General features: G+C 41.6%; 1 protein-coding gene across 1 annotated transcript in view; it reads right to left on the bottom strand.

The window, feature by feature from the left end:
• The window catches only part of LOC112232225 (cadherin-11), a 77972-nt gene extending 63411 nt beyond the window's left edge, over positions 1-14561 (bottom strand). The window contains exon 1 of the mRNA XM_024399040.2: positions 14110-14561. The gene's annotated coding sequence lies outside the window, so the exon portion shown is untranslated. The remainder of the gene's footprint in view (positions 1-14109) is intronic.
• Positions 14562-22813: the final 8252 nt, after the last annotated feature.

Raw genomic sequence — 22813 nt, 5'->3', positions numbered from 1 at the left:
GACAGTGTCTAGGATTTACAGAGAATGGTGCGGCAATCTAAAAACGTCCAGTCAGTGGCAGTCCAGTGGGCGAAAACAGCTCGTTGATGAGAGAGGTCGTAGTAGAATGGCAAGAATCGTGCAAGCGGGCTACAAACAAACAAATAACAGCACAGTGGTGTGCAGAAGGGCATCTCGAAATGCACAACTCGTCGGTCCTTGTCACAGATGAACTACTGCAGCTGACGACCACACCACGTTCCACTCCTATCAGCTTTAAAACAAGAAGAAGAGGCTCCAGTGGGCATGCGATCACCAACACTGGGCAATTGAGGAGTGGAAAAACATTGCCTGGAACATGACAGTGAGTTCAGTTTACTTGAGTGGCCTGCGCAGGACACAGACCTCAACCCCATAGAGCATCTTCGGGACGAGATGGAACGGGCTGTTTGCAGCATGAATGTACCGCCATTAAATCTGCAGCAACTGCGTGATGCCATCACGTCAACATGGACCAACATCCCTGCGGAACGTTTGAGACACCTTGTGGAATGCCAGTTCTGGAGGCAAAGGGGGGTCCGACCCTGTACAATGGGTGTACCTAATAAACAGACACAATGAAGAAAATAAGGACAGTGAAAATGAAAAGGCCTATTGAAATATGTGTTGCCTCTTACAGTCTCAATCTATCAAGCTTCCAATCCAATTTCATACGTTGTATTGCATTTCCAATGTTACTCTCAAAACCCTGCTTTCCCCAGAGAAACACATTATTAATCCTAGCTACAGTACCTCCCACGGAGTCGCCCAGAAAGTTGGTGAAAATAAGACCCTTTTCAAAGTGTTTTCAGACAGTATGGGAGGACTTTTCCAAATATAAGCCAGCATCTCATTCAAAATTACATACAAATGAATGCAAAAGAACCAGACACTGTGAAACACTGTTATTTCCACCTGCCATTCTCTGTTACTTTGCTAAATTCAGCTAATTTCACAGGCTGCTGAAGCAACTGATACACATTCAAAGATGGAATATGCATCCATGATTAACATGGTCTCTTTTCATATCTACAGACACAACTTTCGAATAGCTACACATCAACAAAAATTTGAACAACAAGCAGGTTGTGATTCTCAGTTCGGTTTCATTCATTCTTTCATAATCCTCCAAGACTTATAATTAGACCATATAACGATGAGTGCACATCTCTGCAAAGTTTAATTGCCCTGAATCTCACACTGCCAATAGGCACAGCAAATGATAAAAGGAAGAGAGCTAGAGTAAGCATTAGCTGATTATGCAAATGTGTCACCATATGCCAGCAAATACTGAATGAACCCGGTGCTCTTAGCACTCTGATTGCAGACTACGGGTGATTTATAAATCAAAAAGATGTTATCTTAGCATTAGAGCACGGGGGGAGGATGGGCTGCACAGTTAGTGACTGTGTGTTCCATCTTAGTGGTTCCTTTTAAACAGGAACACTTTCCCCTTTGAGCTCTTTCTGTTTAGGTGCTTTCTGTAGTTGACTGGGCTGGTGTAGGGGCAACCAACAATTAGGGTTATTGCAGATGTAGAGTGGGTGTAATGGAGCCTGCCATTGCTAATCAATTCCTCCTCCACCCCCCTTACAAGGCTAAAATGGAAAGTAAGTGTTGAGGTTGATTACAAGGTGCACCTCCGAGATCCTTAAGATGATTATTTTCAACCAGGGGTCGGCATTTATACTTCGGTCTTAGGTCAATGCAACAGTGTTTTCTGTATATGTTTAGCTGTCAGCCTTTCCATAGTAAACCAACACCGTAATGACATACTGCATAGCTGTGCTGAATGAATGGAATCCTCTGTGCAATAGTATATTATTAAAAATGTCAAAAGCACCATTGTTCAGCTAGCTCCTTTATTTGGCCCTTCCCTCGCTCCCCCTCAGCGCCCTTGCTTATTTAACCTACAGTACAATGGCATTAGATGTCAAGTGCAAAGTCCTAGCACAATTATGCACGACACGTCTGCTAATTAATTGGAGCAACAGTGCAGAAAAGCACCATGCAGTGACTGTCAGTTGTCAGTGAAAAACAAACCGACTATACCCAACAAACAGCATATACACTTTTATAATCTTTGAAATGGAATGCTAGTCACCTCTGCTCTCGGGAAAGTAGGGCTAAGAAGGTATCCTAAGGCCTGGGAGAGAACTCAGCCATATTACCATACAGTATATTGAAGCTAAATCCCTTATGGACTGTTTTTTATAAAGGTCAGCTTGTCCATGGCTCTTCTTAAAGCAGTGTCTTTCGATTATGCCATGAGAAAATCGATTTAGGAATCAAGTTTGAACTGAAAATACAGGACGTCTTGCGTACATTCGTACCTTACATTTTTTATTCATGGACTAGTGGTGGGATGCAAGCATAATATATCAGAGAATATTGTCAATGCCTATTGTCTTTTTCTTGGAAGACAAAAAATAGTGGTAGTGACTTCAGCTGTGGTACAGATATGTACATACAGTGCATTCGGAAAGTATTCAGACTCCTTCCCCTTTTCCACATTTTGTTTACGTTACAGCCTATTCTAAAATTGATTAAATAAAAAAAAATCCTCATCAATCTGCACACAATACCCCATAATGAAAAAGGCTTTTAGATTTTATTGCACATGAAAAAAACAAAAACAGAAATTCCTTATATACAGAAGTATTCAACCCCTTTGCTATGAGACTCCAAATTGAGCTCAGGTGCATCCTGTTTCCATTGATAATCCTTGAGATGTTTCTACAACTTGATTGGAGTCCACCTACTGTAAATTCAATTGATTGGACATGATTTGGAACGGCACACACCTGTCTATATAGGGTCCCACAGTTGACAGTGCATGTAAGAGCAAAAACCAAGTCATGCGGTCGAAGGAATTGTCCATCGAGCTCCGAGACTAAGATTGTGTCGAGGCACAGATCTGGGGAAGGGTACCAAAACATTTCTGCAGTATTGAAGGTCCCAGAGAACACAGTGGCCTCCATCATTCTTAAATGTAAGAAGTTTGGAACCACCAAGCTGGCCACCCTCCCAAACTGAGTAATTGGGGGATGGACACTCTGATAGAGCTCCAGAGTTTCAGAGATGGGAGAATCTTCCAGAGATGGGAGAACCTTCCAGAAATACAACCATCTCTGCAGCACTACACCAATCAGGCCTATAAGGTAGAGTGGTCAGATGGAAGCCACTCCTCAGTAAACACACATGACAGTGGACTTTCAAAGTTAAGCCCGGGAATTTGGGGAATTTTACTTACAATCATCAAAAAAGTTAGCTTATAACAGTGAACCTTTTCTTGTGGGATACACATAAGGCAATTCTGGTCTTGCGGCATTTTTTGGTTCAACTATCCCCAATTCAATGGAATTGCAACCCTCTGCATACACAGCGCATTCTTCCATCACATGTGCAGTGCACTCTTCCAGCTGATTCTCAAGATCTTGCACACTAATGAGATGCTATTGAGCCCACACTACTACACTGTCTGAGCCAAGGACTACATGCTTTCTGGTAAGTTTCGATTACAATACTGGGTGGGGTGAATATATTTTATAGGACATACATGATTTTTTGTTAACTAGTAAATAGTAGTCCTACAGCAAAGTGCATTTAAATCATTTCTAACTTGATAACAATTTCTGCATTTTAGTTTTTGCTTCCATGTGGGTTTTAGCTTGCTTGAGCCTGCTAACTGAGGAGTGTTAATTCACCTGTTAAATGTTTCATTTTAAAACATTTATCTTACAAATGAGTTGTTTAATCTAACTGCTTAACTATTTATCTGTACATGGATTTATTTATTTTTTTACTAATTTTTTTCTAATCTTTACTGGAAAATGCTACAGGCACTATATGATCTGTGGAGACATTTCACTACACCTAATGTAGAAGGAAAAGCTGTGTACATTTGCAAATACTGTGCCAAATCATATGTGAAGAATGCAAAAAAGATGCAGAATCATCTGGCCAAGTGCATAAAGTTCCTCAGTGCTCACAAGAAGCAACATCTGATAAAAGTCCCTCTACTTCTATTAGAGGTGAAAATCATGAATCAGACACCTAATCGATAGCAACAGCTCATGTTCCTCCTGGAATCAAGGTTTTTTTTGACTCAATGGAGGAATGTAGTCAGAGAAATGCTGATGAATGTCTTGCTTGAGCAGTGCATGCAACTGGTTTACCTCTGATGCGCACAGGCAATGTGTATTGGAAGAGATTTCTGAATGTTCTTCACCCAACATACACCCCTCCAACCAGACATGCTTTATCTACTCATTTGCTGGATGCATAGTTCAATAGAGTTCAAGTAAAGGTCAAGCAAATCATAGAGAAAGCAGACTGTATTGCAATCATCTCTGATGGGTGGTCAAATGTTTGTGGGCAAGGAACACTTAACTACATCTCCACCACTCAACCAATATTCTACAAGAGCACAGACACAATGGGCAACAGACACACCGGTCTTTCCATTGCAGATGATCTGAAGGCAGTCATCAATGACCTTGGACCACTGAAGGTATTTGCACTGGTGACAGACAATGCTCTGAATATGAAGGCTGCTTGGTCTAAAGTGGAGGAGTCCTACCCTCACATCACACCCATTGGCTGTGCTGCTCGTGCATTGAATCTGCTCCTCAAGGACATCATGGCACTGAAAACAATGGATACACTCTACAAGAGAGCCAAGGAAATGGTTACATATGTGAAGGGTCATCAAGTTATAGCAGCAATCTACCTCACCAATCAAAGTGAGAAGAATAAGAGCACCACACCCGTTGGGGTGGTGTTGTCATCATGTTTGACATATCATGTCTTCTGGAGGGGAAGTAGTCTCTCCGAGAAATGGCCATATCACAGTCTGCCAATATGGACAGCCCCATCAAGAGGATCCTCCTGGATGATTTATTTTGGGAGAGAGTGGTAAGCAGCCTGAAACTACTGAAACCTATAGCAGTAGCCATTGCACGGATTGAGGGAGACGATGCCATCCTGTCTGATGTTCAGACTCTGCTTGCAGATGTAAGAGAAGAGATCTGTACTGCCTTGCCCACTTCACTGTTGCACCAAGCAGAGGAAACAGCAGTTCTGAAATACATCAAAAAGTGTGAAGACTTCTGCCTGAAGCCCATACACACCGCAGTGTGCATGTTGGACCCCAAGTATGCTGGCAAGAGCATCCTGTCTGGTGCAGAGATCAACAAGGCCTATGTTGTCATCACTACCATGTCTCGCCACCTTGGCCTGGATAAGCGCAAGGTTCTTGGCAGTCTGGCGAAGTATACTTCCAAGCAAGGGCTTTGAGATGGAGATGGGATATGGCAGTCATGCCAACATATCTCATCAGCCACCTGGTGGAAGGGACTTTGTGTATCTGAGGCTCTTTCCCCTGTTGCCTCTATCATCCTCCAAATCCCACCAACATCAGCCGCCTCAGAGTGCAACTGGTCCTTGTTTGGGAACACACAGCACACAAAAGCACGCAACAGGCTGACCAATACAAGGGTTGAAAAATTGGTGGCCATCCATGGCAAATTTTAGGCTAATTGAGCCTGACAGTGAGCCATCCTCAACAAAGTTGGAAAGTGACAGTGATGAGGCCTCAGAGTCTGATGTTCAAGAGGTGGACATTGAGGAGGTCCAGGGAGAAAACATGGAAGCCTGAGAGGAAGCTTTAGTTTCTACACTATCATTTTACAGATGTATATTGAAAACATTTTTGGGAAATGAGAAGGATCATTGGGGATCATTCAATATTCCCTTTCTTTTGTTGTTCAGTGAAATCATCCCATGTGAAGAGTCAACTAATTTCATTACAGTTCAACTAAAAATACATATATATTTTTCTATTGGAAGTATTTCATAATTTGCACTTATGTCTACTTTTGATAAGGTAAAAGGTTTAGGTTTCTGTCTCCATATGATATGGTAAATATATCCCATGCAAAAAACTTCTACAATGGTATTAATATTAATTTGCATATATTTCCGTTAATTCCCATATATTCCTGTTAATTCCCACAGAAAGTTTCCACCTCTGAATATTCCCCAAATTGTGCAAACCTACATGACAGCCCGTTTGGAGTTTGCTGCATGGCACTTAAAGGACTTTTAGAGAAACAAGGATTTCTGGTCTGATGAAACCAAGATTGAACTCATTGGCCTGAATGCCAAACACACAGCCAAGACAATGCAAAAGTGGCTTCGTGACAAGTCTCTGAAAGTCCTTGAGCAGCCCAGCCAGAGCACAGACTTGAACCCAATCGAACATCTCTGGATAGACCTGAACATCAATCAAATCAAAATGTGTTTGTCACATGCGCCGAATACAACATGTGTGGAACGTACAGTGAAATGCTTACTTACAAGCACTTAACCAACAATGCAATTTTAAGAGAAATACCAGAAAAAATGAAGAAATAAAAGTAACAAATAATTAAAGAGCAGCAGTAAAATAACAATAGTGAGGGTATATTTACAGGGGGTACCGGTACAGGGGAACCGGTTAGATGAGGTAATTGAGGTAATATGTACATGTAGGTTGAGTTATTAAGGTGACTATGCATAGATAATAACAGAGTTATTAGTAAAGTGGGGGGGCAATGCAAATAGTCTGGAGTAGCCATTTGATTAGATGTTCAGGAGTCTTATGGCTTGGGGGTAGAAGCTGTTTAGAAACCTCTTGGACCTAGACTTGGTGCTCCAGTACCACTTGCCATGTGGTAGCAGAGAGAACAGTCTATGACTAGGGTGGCTTTTGACAATTTTTAGGGCCTTCCTCTGACAACGCCTGGTATAGAGGTCATGGAAGCTTGGCCCCGGTGATGTACTAGGCCATACTCACTATCCTCTGTAGCGCCTTGCGGTCGGAGGCCAAGCAGTTTCCATATCAGGCAATTATCAAACATGTCAGGATGCTCTCGATGGTGCAGCTGTAGAACCTTTTGAGGATCTGAGGACCCATGCCAAATATTTTAAGTCTCATGCCCTCTTCACGACTGTCTTGGTGTGCTTGGACCATGTTAGTTTGATGGTGATGTGAACACCAAGGAACTTGAAGCTCTCAACCTGCTCTACTATAGCCCCGTCGATGAGAATGGAGGTGTGCTCGTTCCTTATTTTTCTGGAGTCCAAAATCATCTCCTTTATCTTGATCACATTGAGGGAGAGGTTGTGGTACTTGCACCACATGGTCAGGTCTCTGACCTCCTCCCTATAGGCTGTCTCATCGTGGTCGGTGATCAGGCCTACCACTGTTGTGTCATCTGCAAACTTAATGATGGTGTTGGAGTCGTGCCTGGCCGTGCAGTCATGAGTGAACAGGGAGGACAGGAGGGGACTGAGCACACACCCCTTAAGGGACCCCATGTTGAGGATCAGCATGGCGGATGTGTTGTTACCTACTCTTACCACCTGGGGGTGGCCCGTCAGGAAGTTCAACATCCAGTTGCAGAGGGAGGTGTTTAGTCCCAGGGTCCTTAGCTTAGTGATGAGCTTTGAGGGCACTATGGTGTGGTACGCTGAGCTGTAGTCAATGAATAGTATTCTCACATACGTAGGTGTTCCTTTTGTCCAGGAGTGGAGTGCAATAGAGATTGCATCATCTGTGGATCTGTTGGGACGGTATGAAAATTGGAGTGGGTCTAGGTTTTCTGGGATAATGTGAGCCATGACCAGCTTTTCAAAGCACTTCATGGCTACAGACGTGAGAGCTACGGGTCGGTAGTCATTTAGGCAGGTTACCTTAGTGTTCTTGGGCACAGGGACTATGGTGGTATGCTTGAAACATGTTGGTATTACAGACTGAGACAGAGAGAAGTTGAAAATGTCAGTGAAGACACTTGCCAGTTGGTCAGCGCACACTAACAGTACACGTCCTGGTAATCCATCTGGCCCTGCAGCCTTGTGAATGTTGACCTGTGTATAGGTCTTACTCACATCGGCTGCGGAGAGCGTCCGGAACAGCTGATGCTGTCATGCATGTTTCAGTGTTACTTGCCTCGAAGTGAGCATAGAAGTAATTTTGCTCATCTGGTAGGCTCTTGTCACTGGGCAGCTCTCGGCTGTACTACCCTTTGTAGTCTGTAATAGTTTGAAAGCCCTGCCACATCCGACGTGCAACCGAGCCGGTGTAGTACGATTCGATCTTAGTCCTGTATTGATGCTTTGCCTGTTTGATGGTTCGTCGGAGGGCATAGTGGGATTTCTTATAAGCTTCCGGGTTAGAGTCCCGCTCCTTGAAAGCGGCAGCTCTACCCTTTACCTCAGTGTGGATGTTGCCTGCTGTGCAGCGACGCTACCCATCAAACCTGACAGAGCTTGAAAGGATCTGCATAGAAGAATGGGAGAAAGTCCCCAAACACAGGTGTGCCAACCTTGTAGCGTCATACCTAAGACTCGAGGCTGTAATCACTGCCAAAGGTGTTTCAACAAAGTGCTGAGTTAAGGGTCTGAATACTTATGTAAATGTGATATTTCATTTTTTTATTTTTTTATTATAATTCAAACATTTCTTAAAACCTGTTTTTGCTTCGTCCTTATGGGGGTATTGTGTGTAGATTCATGAGGGAAACAACAATTGAATCCATTTTAGAATAAGGCTGTAACGTAACAAATCTTGGAAAAAGTCAAGGGGTCTGAATACTTTCCGAATGCACTGTATATCCCATGACAGTTTCTCCATGAGCAGGCGCATTCTTACACAACAAAGAGCCTGCCTTGAATCCACATGAATTGTGTCCTTACATGAAAGAGGGAAGATAGATGAAGCGTCAAAGAATGTTGAAAGAATGCAGATATATTGTGCAGCACAAGCTGATTGCAGAGTTATACATTAGTAGCATTAGCCTGCCAAGGATGTTAAAGATAGATACTGTCTCCACCATTGTCTATTAAGAAGAATGCACTAACCGTAAGTCGCTCTGGATAAAAGAGTCTTCTAAATGACTAGAATGTAAATGTAATAGGAAAGTCTGTCATTAGGTTTTCGAAGGTCAGGGTGAAATTCAGCCAAACCCTCCCGTGACAAAAAGCCTTCCAGTTGACAAAAGATACTCAGAGCAAATGTACAGTACAAAACTCTCAAACGAAAATTCTCAAACGATTATGGAATTGTATCATTTTGTGTGACTTTTACCCCCTTTTCCCAAGTGCATGTGATCCAAAAATGTATAGACACAGAAGTTATGAGGGGAAATTTGTTAGAACATCATATGACAAGCATCAAGCTTAAAGAAAAGCAATATGATAATACGCCATTTGATCCAAGTGTGAATGGTACATCAGAGAAAGACTGTGCATGCTCCTGCCAGACATCCAATCCAGTTCAGCCAACATGTCCCCTCCCGGAAACAGCAAGGTTGATAAAGGCATTAGAATGTTCCTGAGAGGCCTGTTTTAATGAGTGGATAATTCAGACTGCAACACTGGTACTGTAAATGAGGCCCTACCTAAATCAACCCCATAATCAGTTAAGCTTACATGCAGCATTTGGCATGTTGGCCTTCAGTAATGTTAAAGCTTGTGCTTTTGACACGCATATGGACACAGTTTGAGCATGTGTCCACATATCCACACTCACATAGATGCTGATGCTCATATCATACACACAGCTTGTGCACAGCTTCAGAGTTGATCACCAGCAATAAGGCGTGACATATTCCCGTGCACTTTCAAAGCTACCCTTCTATACACAAGCTCCAGAGAGTATTATAAACTGGGTGGTTTGAGCCCTGAATTCTGATTGGCTGGCATGACAAAAGGTTTAGTTGTACTGCTCTAATTACGTTAGAGCAGTAAATGATCTAATTACGGACTTAATAAAGGTATCAGTAGTCACTTTAAATGACGTCACTTTAATAATGTTTACATAGAGGTATCACTTGTTTATGTGATAATGTGTACATATCCTACATTACTCATCTCATATGTATATACTGTATTCTATACCATCTACTGCATCTTGCCTATGCCGCACGCCATCGCTCATCCATATATTTATATGTACATATTATTATTCATCCCTTTACGTGTGTGTACTTGTGTATATAAGGTAGTTGTTGTGAATTTGTTCGATTACTTGTTAGATTTTACTGCGTAGTCGGAACTAGAAGCACAAGCATTTCGCAACACTCGCATTAACATTTGCAAACCATGTGTATGTGACCAATAAAATGTGATTTGATTTGCTAACCAGTTTATAATAGAAATAAGGCTCCTCGGGGCTTGTGATATATGGCCAATATACCACGGCTAAGGGCTGTGTCCAGGCACTCCACTTTGTGTCGTGGGTAAGAACAGCGCTTAGCCGTGATATATTGCCATATACCACACCTCCTCGGGCCCTATTGCTTAATTAGGACTCCTCCGGTATGTTAATCAGAAGCATTGCATTACAATACAATGTTAGAAAGCAAAACATATTTCTACACAAGTTACTGTCATGAAAAGGCACCCCAAGGAGAAGGTGGCCTCCATGTTGACACCCTTGAAATAGACATTGACTCACACATAGCCTTGCACTTAAGGGTGAAGATAGAAACTAAATACTTGATATGGCCTTACGAAGAGTCCTTTCAGGTTACAATGTTGTAGACTAAAGGTGGCATGGAAGGAACATGGTGTTCTGGTCTTGCAGTAAGTATCTTTACACACTCAGGGTCAAGTCTACCAGCCCAAGTGCTCCTGTTTTTCTTGTACAAAGGTGTAATTTATGTCATTTACTTGGACATTCCTACATGTGTTATGATTGTCTTATTCAGCAACACAACAAGTATGTACATAAGTAGAAATAAGTCATGTTAATATCGCTTGAACATGAAATCATTATCAATGATGCTCCTGAGGGTAAGTGACAGTGTTCTGTGCGCCCACATAGCGATTTACCCAGCAATATGCGGAGTGCAACAACAAGGACAGCTTTGAATAAACTTAGCCACGGTCCTACTTTCATCAGTGTCAAGCAATATTAGTACTGCATAATTCTGTAACTGTTTATTAAATCTCTAATATGTCCACCCACTATCGATGCTGTAATTAGTTTATGGACATAGATATAAACACTATTCAAGATTATTCTTTGTCCAGAATGCTTCGTTAAATGAGACCTGGTGGTTATTCTATTACTTGACTATTACTATCTTAATTCATCCTCAAAGTCACCGTAAATGTCCATCTAAAAAAAGGCCAAGGATAATGTTCAACCAGCAATGCTGTAATACCTTGCTTTCATGTCCCATTGCCTGTGCGATAGATGGCGTGAGCATATCATGACTGCCTAAAAGCCACGTCGCCTGACCTTAATGTCTGTCACATGACCTGAACGACATGTAAACGACATAAACGCACAGGGAATGAAAAGAAGCCCAAGCAGTAGACACCGAATATCTTCTGTCTTGGATTGTGAAATGGCGGGGTACCCTAATCTAGGTCCCACGGCATGAGGAATGTGATGCAATCCAATCTGTCCCCCTACTAGCTTCTGATGGAGGGACACAGACGTCCCATATCTGCATACTATTGGACAGTAACAGGGAAGGGTAAGAAAAGGGGTCAGATATTCAGATAACTTGACGTCTTAATTAGGCTGCCATGCACCCCCAGTAGGTCCAAGGTCTAGGTGACATCCACTAATAATTATCCAGGTACTGTGTGTTTAAAAATGGTCATATTGTCAAGTCAAGTAATTTGTAGACTAACTTATGATTAGAATCCATACTAAAAGACACAAGGCCAAACAAGACTTTGTGCTTCACTGCCAAAATGTATGACAATATTCAAATATTTCTTTCAGCTCAAGGTCGGCAAACTGAGAGCTGTTTATTTCCATTTAGCTGATGGCTGGCTGTGCATGGAGTCTACATTTTAAAAAGGGCAAACGTTTGCGTCTTTCCTTTTTTTTCCGAAGTAGAAAAAGAACTCATTGAAAAGCTCCAGTTGGCAGTCAAAATAACAAATGCCTTTATTTGTTGAAAATGATGGAGTTTCTTCCTCTATCGACCCACAGTAATGTGGAATAGGAATAGCACAGCGTGGAGCAGAGCAGGAAACCGGTGCCCCATTTTTCTCCCCTCCCCAGAACTCCAAGGTGGTAACGTGACACCGAAGGTAACAGAAGCCACTGAAAGATGTTAATCCTGACAAAGTGCCACAGCATTAGCCAGAGCCTCTGTTAGATTGAATTCACCATCCCCTGGGACCATGGGCAACACCGGTGGTGGCGCTCCATCTTTTTGAGTGGCCCTCAGAGACTAGTGCCGAGGTACTGTAAGCAAACCGGGCCAGCTGTCCACAGAACAACAGCACCCTCTATTGATTCCTTGAAAACATTTATTTTCTTCCTCTGGAGGTTTCAAGACTGTTGCCTGTACCTGTAGTTATCGAGGTCCATTCGGTTTTGTCATTCAACTATTTAAGTCTGGTCAGTCAGGAACTAAACCGATCATTCAGAGAATTGGACAGTTAACAGGTAGGCTAACTATGATTCAGATGTTGTTGTTTTTTTTTTCAAAACTGATTTTAAAATGTTTTAGTGAATTTGAAATAGGCTATAGAATAAGCGATGAAGCAATCCATGCGATTCTTTGATCTATGTATATGTCAACTATTTTCAGCAGTCAAGTCACACACCAATGCCTCAGAGTTGAGATTGGAGCTAAGCCTCCTCTGATGTGACTCATTCACTTCTGGTTGTGCTGCTCAAAAGATTTCACCATCAAGCATTATTACACTTTCTTTTTAAATTAATTCATTATTGTTTCAACAAATTAAGCATTGGGAATTTATTCGAGGGTTAAAACCACCATTAAGTACAATTAATTCAATTATAAACTCTATGATGTGCACTCTTTCTTTTCAATGCCTTGTTAGGGCATAGCACAGATCAATAATATCAGTAAAAGCATGTTCAATAAAGAGAACGTTAAATTAGTATGGTTCCTACAGGAGCACATGAAGGGAAGCGGAGCATACATCTCGCTGAGCAACAGTGCGGTGGGGATATAGAGGGGTAGCGGGTGGAGGGGAGATTATTTTCATCTTGAAAGCAGCAATCTTGAGCTGTGGACATGAATACTGAGGGTTCTGTGAATACATAGTCGATGCAATGGACCAACTACAAACGCTGATTTCTTTAGGCTACCTTCTCCCTATGAATAAAACATATTGAAAACATTTTACAATGCCTGTGAATTCTGAAATTCACATTTCACATGAATTGCTGAGTAGTTTAGCAGAAAATGTGCACTAGGCTATATCGCCTTGGTTAGAAACGCAACAAGGGGAAAATTGTTTTTGCACCATTCAGTTTGTATTCAGCTGTAAATGATACACCAACCTGTTATCACTAAAACTGTTACTCAGAAGTAGGCTAAACTAAAGATTCAAACGACTGCTATCAAAGGGCAATAAATACACAATTTAAGAAATTAAACTGACTCTAAAATATAATATAATAAATTACGAAAAACAAAAACCGTATTATGAATGGAGGCAGGAGAGAAAGTGTAATATCGTCCCGCATTAAAATAAATAGAACATAAATTATATTTGGCCATCCATCCAATTCAGGTCAATTAGCTATTTAACTACAAACTCTTGATAGGAAATATATGCCCGTATACCCTACACTTCCAGAGAAAGTTACCGTGTACACTATTCGTCACAAAAACTTGAAAATGGATTGGTGGGGCGCAAATATGAAGTACAGCCTACCCGTGTCAAACTAGCCGTGAATAGTCCATGTGTCATTGGACCGACAGGTTACCGATTAGAAACGGAGGATGTATGAAAAAGTGAACGACATGAGATAATTCGATATAGGCTTTGTTTACAGTCCGGGTGAGAATCAAAATTATTCGCCTATAACCCTAATTTACTGCATTTAAAGTGCTGGACATACAATGGACACAGTCCACTCAGATTACGTATTAAATGTATAAAAATGTCGCATCTGAGGGGTAGGTTTTATAATTTGGAAAAGCAATTCCGGTCCAATCGCAGGACTATCACAATTTCCAGTTGAATTCACTCCAGAAATTGCACAACACAACTGTACTAAAATACATGGATAGGACGAAAACTATGGGCTAAATCCCTTACCTTGCTTGGAGTGAAACCAGACTCAATGTTGCCAGTCCACTGCTTGTCCCATTAGCAGCTCCAGACTATGACCACTTCTTTATGGCTATGAACATCCAACTCGACCCGTCCTTGCGTTATCACTCCTGGTCCAAGCGCCTCTCCTCCAGTGAGTTCCACTGGATAAGAGAAATACCGTGGACCGTTTGTGAAGACAGTGGAACTAGACGCCTAGGGCGAGTATGGTATCAAGAGAAAAGGAATAAACCCGTAGCATCCCCAACGAACAATCCGGTGCAACCGTTTAGGAACGCACGTCCTCTCCAGCTTTCTAGTGAAACGAAATGAAGCTCGCAGATCTTAGTAGCAATGCAAGCAGGATGTCTTGCCGAGGGCGCCTAAGTAGAATCACCCCCCTTTTCCACTTCCTTGCGATACCAGATGGAAGCAGTTTCGCATCTGTCGCACGTTTCCAGACCCAAACAGTGCAAAAGAACAGCACGAATGGTTACACAAGGTTTAGAAATCTTCGTCCAATCAAAAGAGGCGGATGGAAGTAAAGCCCTCCCTGGGAACCGAGGACACTCAAGGGAGATGTAGACAAAACTCATCTTCAAAATAAATGTACATCAAACGAAAATAAAAACTTTCAGGGTGAATAAAGTGAAATAGTTACAATGCGAAACAGTTTTGCTTCCAATTACAGGTTAGCTTCCCTTCATTATTACCCCTACTAACCTTAACAGCCCACTGTACTACGGCCTATGCTGCAATGGTTGAGCCATTGTTTAATCAGGCTGTTTAATCAGGCTGTAGGGAAATACAACCAAATGAAAGGAAAACCTACAGCTGTAGCTTATGGTAGCAAGTAACATTACGTTGCTATTAGTTAATAAAACTGTAAGCAAGTACTTATTTTCCACCATAATTCCACCATAATTTGCAAATAAATTCATAAAAAATCCTACAATGTGATTTTCTTTTTTTTTTTTTTCATTTTGTCTGTCATAGTTGAAGTGTACCTATGATGACAATTACTGGCCTCTCTCATATTTTTAAGTGGGAGAACTTGCACAATTGGTGGCTGACTAAATACTTTTTTTGCCCCACTGTAAAGGTAATATAAAAAAAATTAAAAATACAATTTTGAAATAGTGACACGAAAGACATCACAGTAGACCTATTACACTCATAACCATGGCATGACATTCCTAGCTGAATCAGCATAGAACAAATTGTGCATACCTCAATGCAGAAATAATGAAGAGCTCATACATTTATATTCTCAGAATAACAAACAGGGAGATATTAAACCCCTGCTGGAAACATTGTAACAACTGGTAGATACGTTGGTAAAGTGAGTAATACAATACTTTTAATTACTGCAAAATGTATAATAATGAATAATCTGAAAGTTGGCTAAGGTCTAGGCTACCACCGAAACAAGTTGAATGAAGCTGTGCATATCTCCAACCACAATAGGCCTAGGACTGAAAGTGGTTAGAATGACTGTCATAGTGTTGCTGTTTCAAATATCTACTGGCATAGCTGTGGGAAGTAGAGGTGCTGAGGGTTGTGCAGCACCCCTGAAAAATAAAAAATAAAGATATTAATACTAAGGGACTTTCAACGTGGCACCATCATAGGATGCCACCTTTCCAACAAGTCAGTTCGTCAAATCTATGCCCTGTTCGAGCTGCCCTGGTCAACTGTAAGTACTGTTATTGTGAAGTGGAAACGTCTAGGAGCAACAATGGCTCGCCACGAAGTGATTTGCCACACAAGCTCACAGAATGGGACCGCCGAGTGCTGAAGATCATCTGTCCTCAGTTGCAACACTCAACGTATTTGGGTTTCCATGGCTGAGCAGCCACACACAAGCCTAAGATCACATTTACAAATCCGTTGCATTGCCAAGTGTCGGCTGGAATGGTGTAAAGCTCGCCGTCATTGGACTCTGGGGCAGTGGAAACTCGTTCTCTGGAGTGATGAATCACGCTTCACCATCTGGCAGTCTGACAGAGGAATCAGTCTGACAGAGGAACGTTACCTGCCAGAATGCATAGTGCCAACTGTAAAGTTTGTTAGATGATGAATAATGGTCTGGGGCAGTTTTTCAGAGTTTGGCCACTTAGTTCAACTGAAGGGAAATCTTAATGCTATAGCATACAATGACATTCTAGGATGATTCTGTTCTTCCAACTTTGAGGCAATAGTTTGGGGAAGGCCCTATTCTGTTTCAGCTTGATAATGGTTTGTCGAGATCGTTGTGAAAGAACTTGACTGGCTTGCACAGAGCAAGTGTCCACATACTAATATATATATGTATATATATGTATATATATATATATATATATATATATATATATATATATATATATATATATATATATATATATATAGTATGTACTATTAGTACTAATATATATATTAGTATGTGGACACTTGCTTGACGGACATCTCATTCCAAAATCATGGGCATTAATATGGAGTTGGTCCCCACAGTGCAGCAACGCTCCCCATCCAACCTGACAGAGCTTGAGAGGATCTGCAGAGAAGAATAGGATAAACTCCTCAAGTACAGGTGTGCCAAGCTTGTAGCGTCATACCCAAGAAGACTCAAGACTGTAATCGCTACATAAAAGGTGCTTCAATAAAGTACTGAGTAAAGGGTCTGAATACTTATGTAAATGTGATATTTCTAAAAAACAGTTTTTACTTTGTCATTATGTATTGTGTGTAGATTGATGAGGAAACAAAACAATTGAATACATTTTAGAATAAGGATGTAACGTAACAAAATGTGGGAAAAGTCAAGGGGTCTGCATACTTTCTGAATGCACCGTACATATATGATATGTTTCTTCATTTGTAGCATTATGTTGTGATTTCCATCTATCCACGTTGAGATTAGCACAGCAGGGCCTTCGGCAAACGTGTGGGGAGCTTGCATTTGTCTCAACACCTTTGATCCGGTGTAATAAAAATATTGACACAATAGCGTTGAGAAGAGGCTCAAAGTATAGTTCTTTAGACTGACTTTTGTCATGACTTGTCAACTCGTGTAGCCTACTGATTACAACCACAGCTGCAGGTAGCCTAAAGAAGCCTATGCACTCTGATCCCCTCTGGCCAGAGGAAACGAGGCGGTAACGTCATGCATTTATAGGTTAAGCTATCTATTCATATCCTAAAATAGGCCTATTTATTTGTGTTAAGCGACAATGTGAATGTGATCTAATTTGGCATACAGTACCAGTCAAAAGATTGGACACACCTACTCATTCAAAGGTTTTTCTTCATTTCTTAAAACTATTTTCTACATAGTAGAATAATAGTGAAGACATCAAAACTATGAAATAACACATATGCAATCATGTAGCAACCAAAAAAGTGTTAAACAAATCCAAATGTATTTTATGTTTAAGATTCTTGAAATTAGCCACCCTTTGCCTTGATGACAGCTTTGCACATTCTTGGCATTCTCTCAACCAGCTTCATCCAGGCTGTATCACATCCGGCCGTGATTGGGAGTCCCATAGGGTGGTGCACAATTGGCCCAGTGTCGTCCGGTTTTGTCCGGGGTAAATAAGAATTTGCTCTTAGCTGACTTGCCTAGTTAAATAAAGGTTACAGTTGTCAGCTGGAATGCAAATCAGAAATATCTTTCCTTCTTAATGCGTTTGAGCCAATCAGTTGTGTAGTGACAAGGTAAGGGTGGTATACAGAAGATAGCCCTATTTGGTAAAAGACCAAGTCCATATTATGGTAACAGCCCAAATAAGCAAAGAGAAATTACATTTAAAAAATATATATATTTCGCCTTTATTTCACCAGGTAGGCTAGTTGAGAACAAGTTCTCATTTACAACTGCGACCTGGCCAAGAATAAAGCAAAGCAGTTCGAAACATACATCAACACAGAGTTACACATGGAATAAACAAACATACAGTCAATAATACAGTAGAAAAAAGTCTATATACAGTGTGTTTAAATGAGGTAAGCTAAGGGAGGTAAGGCAATAAATAGGCCATGGTGGTGAAGTAATTACAATATACCAATTAAACACTGGAGTGAATGATGTGCAGAAGATGAATGTGCAAGTAGAGATACTTTGGTGCAAAGGAGCACAATAAATAAATAAATACAGTATGGGGATGAGGTAGTTGGATGGGCTATTTACAGATGGGCTACATACAGGTGCAGTGATCTGCGAGCTGCTCTGACTGCTGGTGCTTAAAGCTAGTGAGGGAGATATGAATCTCCAGCTTCAGTGTTGAAGAGTGTTGAAGGCTATTTTGTAAATGACATCGTCGAAGTCGAAGATCGGTAGGATGGTCAGTTTTACGAGGGTATATTTGGCAGCATGAGTGAAGGATGCTTTGTTGTGAAATAGGAAGACAATTCTAGATTTAATTTTGGATTGGAGATGCTTAATGTGAGTCTGGAAGGAGAGTTTACAGTCTAACCAGACACCTAGGTATTTGTAAGTCAGATTCGTCCAGAGTAGTGATGCTGGACGGGCGGGCAGGTTGAAGAGCATGCATTTAGTTTTACTTGCATTTAAGAGCAGTTGAAGGCAACGGAAGGAGAGTTGTATGGCATTGAAGCTCATCTGGAGGTTAGTTAACACAGTGTTCAAAGAAGGGCCAGAAGTATACAGAATGTTGTCGTCTGCGTAGAGGTGGATCAGAGAATCACCAAGAGCAAGAACAACATCATTGATGTATACAGAGAAGAGAGTCGGCCCGAGAATTGAGCCCTGTGGCACCCCCATAGAGACTGCCAGAAGTCCAGACAACAGGCCGTCCGATTTGACACATTGAACTCTATCAGAGAAGTAGTTTGCGAACCAGGCGTGGCAGTTATTTGAGAAACCAAGGCTGTTTAGTCTGCCAATAAGAATGTGGTGATTGACAGAGTCGAAAGCCTTGGCCAGGTCGATGAATTCGGCTGCACAGTAATGTCTCTTATCGGTGGTGGTTATGATATCGTTAAGGACCTTGATCGTGGCTGAGGTGCACCCATGACCAGCTCGGAAACCAGATTGCATTGCATTGAAGGTACGGTGGAATTCGAAATGGTCGGTAATCTGTTTGTTAACTTGGCTTTCGAAGACCTTAGAAAGGCAGGGTAGGATAGATGTAGGTCTGTCCCAGTGTGGGTCAAGAGTGTCTTCCCCTTTGAAGAGGGGAATGATCATGGCAGCTTTCCAATCTTTGGGAATCTCAGACGATACAAAAGAGAGGTTGAAGAGGCTAGTTATAGGGATTGCAGGAAAGCATGGCCAGCCGTAGAAAAATGTTTATTGAAATTCTCAATTATTATGGATTTATCGGTGGTGACAGTGTTTCCTAGCCTCAGTGCAGTGGGCAGCTTGGAGGAGGTGCTCTTATTCTCCAAGACTTTAAAGTGTCCCAGAACCTTTTTGAGTTTGTGCTACAGGATGCAAATTTCTGTTTGAAAAAGCTAGCCTTAGCTTTCCAAACTGCCTATGTAGTTTTCAAAACTGCCTAACTTCCCTGAAAAGTTGCATATCACAGGGCTATTTGATGCTAATAAAGTACGCCACAGGATGTTTTTGTGCTGGTCAAGGGCAGTCAGGTCTGGAGTGTATCTGTTCCTGGTTCATACATTTTTGAACGGAGCATGCTTATTTAACATGGTGAGGAAGGCACTTTTAAAGAATAACCAGGCATCCTCTACTGACGGGATGAGGTCAATATCATTCCAGGATACCCCAGCCAGGTCGATTAGAAGTGCTCACTGAAGTGTTTTAGGGAGCGTTTGACAGTGATGAGGGAAGGATGTTTGACCGCAAACCCATTACGGATACAGGCAATGAGGCAGTGATCGCTGAAATCTTGGTTGAAAACAGCAGAGGTGTATTTGGAGGGCAAGTTGGTTAGGATGATATCTATGAGGCTGCCCGTGTTTACTGATTTGGGGTTGTTCCTGGTAGATTCATTGATAATTTGTGTGAGATTGAGGGCATCAAGCTTAGATTGTAGGATGGCCGGGGTGTTAAGCATGTCCCAGTTTTTGTCACCTAGCAGCACTAGCTGTGAAGATAGATGGGGGGCAATCTGTTCACATATGGTGTCCGGGGCACAGCTGGGGGCAGAGGGTGGTCTATAGCAAGCGGCAATGGTGAGAGACTTGTTTCTGGAAAGGTGGATTTTTAGAAGTAGAAGCTTGAATTGTTTGGGTACAGACCTGGATAGTAAGACAGAATCTGCTGGCTATCTATGCAGTAGATTGCAACTCTTCCCCCTTTGGCAGTTCTATCTTGGAGGAAAATGTTACAGTTAGGGATGGAAATTTCAGGGATTTAGGTGGTCTTCCAAGGCCAGGATTCAGACACGGCTAAGACATCCTGGTTGGCAGAGTGTGCTAAAGCAGTGAATAAAACAAAATGAGGGAGGAGGCTTCTAATGTTAACATGCATGAAACCAAGGCTTTCATTACTTTACTTTAAGACATGAAGGTCAGTCAAGAGCAGTCGCAAAAACCATCAAGCGCTATGATGTACCTGGCTCTCATGGGGACCGCCACAGGAAAAGAAGACCCAAACTCTGCTGCAGAGGATAAGTTCATTAGAGTTACCAGCCTCAGAAATTGCAGCCCAAATAAAGTCTTCACAGAGTTCAAGTAACAGACACATCTAAGCATCAACTGTTCAGAGGAGACTGTGTGAATCAAGCTTTCGTGGTCGAATTGCTGCAAAGAAACCACTACTAAAGGACACCAAAAATAAGAAGAGACTTGCTTGGGCCAAGAGACACGAGCAAGGGACATTAGACTGGAGGAAATCTGTCCTTGGTCCGATGAGTCCAAATTTGAGATTATCGGTTCCAACCGCTGTGTCTTTGTGAGACGCAGAGTAGGTGAACAGATGATCTCTGCATGTGTGGTTCCCACCGTGAAGCATGGATGAATGAAGTGGATTTAGCAAGTGAAGTCAATATCATACATTTCACCTGGATTCACCTAATCAGTCAATATCATGGAAGTACAGGTATTCCTAACGTTTTGTACACTTTAGTGTAAGTCCCCACTTTTGCATTGGGACAAAAAACGACAGTATCTGCGAGTTTGTACGAACATGTTGATCATGTCCTTTGGATACAACATGTAAAAAGATGCCTGTAGCCTAACTCGCCTCCTGAATAAAAAGAACATGAAATCAAGCGTATGCTTAATGACCTGTCGAGGCATGGAATGCAGTAGTTAGAACATGTCAATCAAAAGTCCTTTGTGTACAACATGAAGATTGTAGGCTACAGCAGACAAAGGCGTTCATCGCTGATCAAGAAACCTCTGTATTTTTTTGCCACGGAAAATCAGGTTTCCAGATAATCTGGAACTGTAGCCACCCCGTTTAGAAAGAAAAAAAACGTATGACCTGATTAGAAAGAATCTGGTCCCATCATAGCCCACATAACACGGTTTTACAGCTGATTTATTACTTTGTCATACCCTACAACTAGGATCAGGAGTTTTACCTGGTTAGTTTAGCCTACCAGATCAGGGAAAACTCTGGGCCCAAATTGAATGACCTTCCATAGGATCAAATATATTTTCTGCATGAGGGAGGACCAATCATGTAAAGCAAAGACTCAGATTTGTTTTACTTTCTACATTGGACATACAATGTAATAAACATAGCCCAATCAAACAATGTGTTTGATTATCAGATTACAAATGAAACAGTGGCCCTCCACTCTGGGCAGTGAAAGCTCATTTTCAGCCACAGAGTTCTATTCCTATCCTACAGCAAGGCATATCAAACGTGATCCTTCCTGCATTGGCCATTTGGCTGGGAATATAGTGAACGATCAATTCCGTCAGATTATTAGTCCGTCTAATAATTGAATTTGGCTGTCGCTGGGGTAATGGATTCACTGTTCATACAGCCGCATTTAGCAGGCTAAAGCAGGGAGAGGGAAGGAAAAACAGATACCATGTCTGAGGTGACACTGGTGGATGGCATAGCAATCAGCAAGTGTGGCAGGTTTGAATCAGTTCTCTAAAAGCACAAATTAGTCATTGGGTGAGAACAACACCTTCCTACTCTCCTTTTATTGGCTGTGATGTGAACCACCATTTTGTTTCTCTTTTGAGTCTGGTGGGAACTGGGCCAGTGATCTAAGTAAAATAATACACATCAGACATTGCTCTATATATAGAACCAATTATAATTTCAACAAATAAGGTATGGGGCAAATAACTTTGCACTAACACATATGCTGCATGACAAAACACTTGAAGAGTAGTGATTGGCTTATGTAGGCTAACCATCTTTGTGACTCCCAGAGATCAGGAATCAAAATGTCCTACAATCCGAATTCTGAAGAATATAGCTATGTATTACAGCAATGAATATAGCTTCTGAAGAATATACAATGTAAATATGGTGTTTAGTTCTGTCTGGTCCTATTTAAAAGTCTCCACCCTAAAAGATTGATTTCTGCTGCAAAATCTGAGGCATATACAGGCAGCGCACGGAGCATGTTAAAGATGATGATTTAAATGCTTTGATGCTGTGGGAGAACAGATTAAAACTAAAACAGAGCAGCTCCCATCATGGAGAGCAAGATATCTGATATCAGTCGATGGGCATTGGAGCACGGACTGTTTTTCCTGAGAGAGAGAGAGAGAGAGAGAGAGAGAGAGAGAGAGAGAGAGAGAGAGAGAGAGAGAGAGAGAGAGAGAGAGAGAGAGA

Source organism: Oncorhynchus tshawytscha, linkage group LG12 (genome assembly GCF_018296145.1).
Source record: "Oncorhynchus tshawytscha isolate Ot180627B linkage group LG12, Otsh_v2.0, whole genome shotgun sequence".
Taxonomy (NCBI): Eukaryota; Metazoa; Chordata; class Actinopteri; order Salmoniformes; family Salmonidae; genus Oncorhynchus; species Oncorhynchus tshawytscha.
Note: the sequence above shows the minus strand (reverse complement) of the source record. Positions and strands in the feature narration are given on the sequence as shown.